The sequence below is a fragment of the Coturnix japonica genome, chromosome 1 (genome assembly GCF_054131305.1).
Source record: "Coturnix japonica strain WE chromosome 1, WE-NBRP24, whole genome shotgun sequence".
Lineage (NCBI taxonomy): Eukaryota > Metazoa > Chordata > Aves > Galliformes > Phasianidae > Coturnix > Coturnix japonica.
The window spans coordinates 101441393-101447261 of record NC_140663.1 but is presented as its reverse complement, the minus strand read 5'-3'; the positions used below and the strand labels follow the sequence as shown (position 1 = coordinate 101447261).

Below are 5869 nucleotides of genomic sequence, written 5' to 3'. Positions count from 1 at the left end.
ATTGAAAGTTCTTAGGAAGAAGGGGCAACTATGTTTGAATTTTGTTTTAAATGTTGTGCTACTCCTGTTCCTGGGACAGGCATCCAGCTCAGCCCCATGCTTGTGGAGGGAGCCAGAATAGTTGCCTGGCTCGCACCCAGGCAATAGTTTCCAGGTGAGCAACCTCACAGCTCAGGCTCAGCAGCCTCTTAGTCACGCAGAGGGACCCTACCACCCTTGTTTGTACTCAGTGGTACTTTACTCTCAAGGAATAACCACAGGTTCCTTCCAGAGTAAAGTGTTATTCTCTGTGAATAGGCTTAGCAGACTCCAGAACGTTGAAAGAGCCTTTATTTGTGGAGAAAGACATCATTTACTACAAGCCCCTTGACCGTGGCTGTCCTATTCCACTTCTGCTGTACTCTGGTGTTGTCATGGTCTGCAGACCGGAGGCAGGTCTGTGAGGGGAGCTGGGTCTGTGGGTTGCTCCCATCCTTTCCAGAAGATCTGCTGTACTGTCACCATTTGTTGGCAAGGTATTTGGGGCTCAAAGTCATTGTTTTCTTTGCTGTGAATGGGGAATTCATTTCTTACCCTCTCCTCCTTCCAGACTACAGTTCATCCTCTTATACTTTATAAATGATAAGAGTTCATAGTATTTTTTTTTCTTTTTTTTTTTTCTTTTTTTTTGTACTAATATGCTTAAGTTAAAAAAATACCTTCTGCTACAGTCTGCCTCTAAGCTGGAAAACAAACTAGAATTCTTTAGGCTGTGTTACATAGCCAGAGGCAGATTGCTCTTCATCTGGTCTTCAAATATATAATTTTAAGTTTTCCCTTCTAATAGAAACTAAAATTCTCAGAAAAAGAGTGAAACGTACTTGAGCAGTTTGGGTAGTGGAGAGTACTGGGGGTTAGATATCAGAGGCAATGGCTTCAGAAGGGTTTAACTTTTTGCTGGTCTTTAAAGCATGAACTATCACAAGGAAACACAGGTTAATTGTGGTGCTAACAATGCACATTCTTGAGGGTCTCTGGTTTCCTGTGGCGCCTCATCCTATAATACACTTGATTGTGAACGTGTTGGCATACATCCTTTTCCCAAACCAAAAGCCACCTGGCAGTTGCAGCAGGAAGAACGAGAAGCGACATCCCCCATTCCGCGCAACTTCAAAACCTATTTATGATCTGTCATAATGATCTACTCATTTACTCTCCTGCAGTGATAAATAACCAATGCCTGCACAATGCTCTAGAAGGCAAATATTTCATAATACCACCTAGAATTGTATGCCAAAGCATTACAGTCTCTTCATTATGTGAAAATGGGAGAATATCTACAGAAATATACTTTCTGTGTAGATTTTTTTAAAAATCCATGGTTTTATTTAATCTCCAGTATTAGCTCTAAGTTAAGAATTCAAGTAAACCTTCTCATAAACAAACAAACAAAACCTGAAAAAGATACACGGATTAATAAGTCATAATGAGTCCTTTTGTATGCCTGGCTTAAAAGTATTTGGGAAGTTCATGTCTTATTATCAGATGGTTGTAATTGGACACATTTTGAATAGTAGCTACATCCTAAGTCATTATGAGTAGAATGTCTCAAAGCAGAATTCTCACTTTGTTTATTTGTTTCTGACAATCTTGACTGAGAGCGTTTCTATTAGCTAAATCCCTTAGCTCCAAGTAATAGAGAGCAGACTAGAACCACCTCTCTCCACATATGTTAATGTCCTTTTAAAACAGCGTGTCACATATTATTTGAGCTCACTAGTAATTGCTGAAACATGAGTAGTTCAATGCTAGTCCTTAAATATAGCAAACCTCAAGATGGCACTCTTGAACTACAGAGTTTTTCAGGGAAGCTGATTATGAATTTCTTACATGGAATTTGAAAAAAATAAAATTAAATTAAAAAGAAGAGAATTTAATGGTGAATTTGAACCTGTGCAGGAATGATGAAAGCAAATATTAAGCAGAACAGCAGTATCAGAATAGGCTGTCAGAGCCTACTGGTGTTTACATGGCAAAATTTATTTGAAAGTGTTGACTGCAATTAACAAAATTGTTGATTTAAAATGCTGCAAACAAATTAATGTTTCCTAGAAGCCTCTTCCAGTTCTATTCCTTGTTCATTGATCCTGCTCTCTTATTCACTGCTTCTTTTGCTGACCCTGAGGATGTTTTCACATTTCCTCATGAGTATCTGGAGGTTTAGATATAGCTTGGGTTTGGTTCAGATATGTTTTAGAACACGCTTTGGTTCAATATTTATGCCAGTGGTAATGGTACACAGTGGCTGTGCCTCTCTATTCCTCCTCCCACAGGTGATTCTCTCACTCTTGCATGCAACAGAGGATGTTGTGGTGCCAGTATCTATAACTAAAGTCCCTGTCCATTTGTCCCTGAGTTTTTTTGCTTTCTCCTTACAGGTCACATGCAGTATGGGGGCAGAAGAAGGGAGGAAGCCTTGATATACCCAAGCACAGGTGGAAGGAAGGATCCTACTCATTCCTTGTTTGGGTGCTGCAGAGATAACTTACTCCCTGCCAGCCTCAACACACGAGCTCTTTGCTCTTTACTTTCAATTTTTCACATGCTGTAACACCACTCCCTGCATCTCCACTGGGCTCCTGAGTGGAAACCCCACACATGGCTGCAGAGAGGCCACTCAGCAACAAGGGGGGTTGGATATGTCTGCTGCCTGATTGCTCCCACACAGCTATAGTGCAGCAGCCCTCAGCCCATGCAATGGTGAGTAGAGAAATCATAGAATCATAGAATAGCTTAGGTAGGACGGAACATTAAAACCCATCCAGTTCTAAACCTTCCTGCCATGGGTAGGGTGGCCACTCACTAGATCAGTCTGCCCAGGGCTCCATCCAACTTGGTCCTGATGCCTCCAGGACACCCACAATTTCTTTGGGCAACCTGTTCCAGTGCTTCATCAGACTTTGAATAAAGAATTTCTTCCTTACATCTATCCTAAATTTCCGCCTCACCCCCCCACCCCCCCTTTTAATTAAAAACCATCCTCCTTCATTCTATCAGACTGTGTAAAAAGTCAATCCGACTCCTGCTTTTGAGCTCCCTTGAAATACTGGAAGGCTGCAATGAGGTCTCCCCAGTGTCTTCTCCAGACTGAACAACTCCAACTCCCTCAGCCAGTCTTCATAGGAGAGGTGCTCCATCCCTTTGAGCATCTTTGTGATCTTCTCTGTACCTGCTCCAACAGCTGCTCATGCTGACATGGGCAGGCAGTGGCCTCAGTTTGGGGTTCTAAGTGGGCCCCTCCACTTGGGGTCTTTTCTAGGAGCTCCCAGGCCTACTGGAGCCTTCCTCCCTCTCTTCCCATGTTGATTTTGGAGGCTTGCAAACTTGACCGTATGCTACTCGAGGTTGGGGTCACAGCCGCCCATCAGCCTCATGGGCCTCCCTCCTTGCTGCTGTGTTGCAGCAGCTGCTGAGTGCTCTTATGAAATCATCTGCTGACTCACTCTTCCCTTGCTTGCCTCAGTGCTGTCATGCCTGTCTTAAAAAAAAAAGAATCACACTGCAGCATTGCATGACATATTTATCCAGTTCTTTTGCTGTCATGAATTGTTTCAGATAAGCAGCTGTGAGTTTTTTTGGAAAGATAGATGGTTGCTTTCTTTTCCTTTTCTTTTTTTTTTTTTTTTTTCCTTTTTTTTTTGCAGGCTCATTTAAAAAATGCAGGGCATTTGCTCCTGCTCTGTTTGCTGGTCTAAACCTGAATCTGCTGAACCAACAAAGTCATTCCTGGAAATCCTGGGAACTGCCTAACCAGAGCTGGTGCAGGTGGGTCTCATAGTGGGCAGCCCAGCTCCAGTATTACTGCTGTCTGCCTCTCACATGCTGTTTCTCTCCATTGCACTGCGTGAGCACAGTGCTGTGGCCGCTTAGGGCAGCGCATCAATGCCTCCGAGGATGCTGCATTCATGTCAGCATCCTTTCCTATCATCACCTCCTACTGCGACTGAGGCTCGCACAGACAAATCTTTCTGGGCCAAGCTGTGTTAGGATATTGTGATTTTTTTCAATTTACTGGACCTAGATCAGAGATCTGCCTTGCAACTTGCTTTGCAGAGTCACTGTGTCGTGCGATGAGTGTGGCAGGCTCTGGCACAACAGGCAGATTAGTGTCCCAAGGCAAGAACTTAACGAGGGATGGATTTTGGAGATGAACAGATAGGTAAAATAATAAAATAATATTTCATTTGTGCTTAGATTGAGCCAACACAAAAGGTCATTAAGGTTGATTACTTTTTCTGATTACTGAATAAGCTGTTACACAACACTTTGGTCAATACAAATACTGCGCTGATTCTGATTTGATTACTTTCTGATCCAGTATTGCTTTTGGTTCGGATTCATCTGACACTTAAAAACTATTCTGCTTTAAACAATATTGGTTTGATTTTTAATTAGGAAGAAATTACAAGTTGAAAGTTCTGATGCTTTCAGAACATAAAAAAAAGGAATTCATTTCTTCAGCAAGAGAAATGTTTCTATCTGACATTAAAAAAAACACTACCTCTGTTTCTTTCTCCAGGAAAAAGTAATAGCCAATTATGATATATTCTCAAAAAATTTAATCTTTCCAAAATTCTCTTTTTTTCTTTTTGTGATCATATTTATTTAATTGCTAGCATTGCTTGCCTCTATTATTTACTCTGATGGGCTGAAAGCAAGGGAGATCTTATTTTCTACATGAGTATTTTTGTCACAGTGATGATCTAAAGATAAAAGAGGCAAGGACTGTGGAACAGATTTCACCTATCAATTACTGCATTACTGTTAGGACTGAAAAAAAAAAAAAGAAAAAGGCAGAATTTCAGGATCTGTCTCCCCTGATCTTGGACTTTATTTCACACTTCAGCATGTGAACTGTTCCTCTCAACGCCTTTCTTTAATCTTAGCTGTCCATGCTCTGAGGCAGAATGACTTTAGAGTCGCAAGAAACTGGGAGCTGTAACAGTGGGCTTCAATATGAGCACAGCCTATATGAATGGGAAGCAGCAGCAGTTAATAAGTGATGCTGGTTTATCCCAATTTTGGTGGAAATAGCCCAATAAAACCTCTGGAGCAACTGCTACTTTTTCATTGTTTCCCTACCTCTGTATTGCATCCATGTCTACTCTGCATTCCTCCACACAAACACACCACAGAAGTTCATAGAAGACTACACACGGGAGGGGAGATTTCATTCATATTTGCTTCTGTCAGTGCTGGAACTGTGAAAGAAGTAATTGTTTGTAACACCCAAATGTGCAGCATTGTCCTTCACTTCACTGAAAATGAAGTTGAATAAATCCCTCCCAGAATTTTTTGATCCACAATACATCTAAGCAAGCAATGAAGATAGATACCCATATGAATAGCACGGCACTGTGCCTTTTCTGAAATCTTTCTTTCATTTTGTGCTGATTGTTAACACGGTAACAGATACATGTTTGGGAGACCCACTACACCATGCTCTTTCCATGCTATGGAGATGAGTAGAGCAGAAAAGTGGACACTTTCAGTTCTCTTGATTGTCTCAAGGACACCAAAAAAAACTTTTTTTCTCAAGAGTCAATAGGATTCTTTCAGTCACAGAAGTCTGTGCTCTGTCTCATTACTAGCAACTTTATACTGTGGCTAGGGCAACCTAAAAGCTGGCTGCTTCCATAAGACCCATGCTGCCAGCCTACACCTTCCCTACACTGACTCTATAGCCCTACCATCACTCCCCTGTGCCAGCACCAACACTTGGACAAGCCAGTGATGAGCTGAAGACAGAGACATGCAAACACCTAAGTTCCACTGGAATTAAACAGTAGTTTTTTCTGCCAGACTAGCCCCTTAAGTATGCTTATCATGG

At 41.7% G+C, this 5869-nt stretch overlaps 1 long non-coding RNA gene across 1 annotated transcript; it reads left to right on the top strand.

Moving 5' to 3' along the window:
• Positions 1 to 221: 221 nt before the first annotated feature.
• LOC146762616 (uncharacterized) lies at positions 222 to 3985 on the top strand. Its single transcript, XR_014946572.1, has 3 exons — positions 222 to 515; positions 2418 to 2739; positions 3684 to 3985. It is a non-coding gene; the product is annotated as an uncharacterized LOC146762616 (long non-coding RNA).
• The last annotated feature ends 1884 nt before the right edge of the window (positions 3986 to 5869 follow it).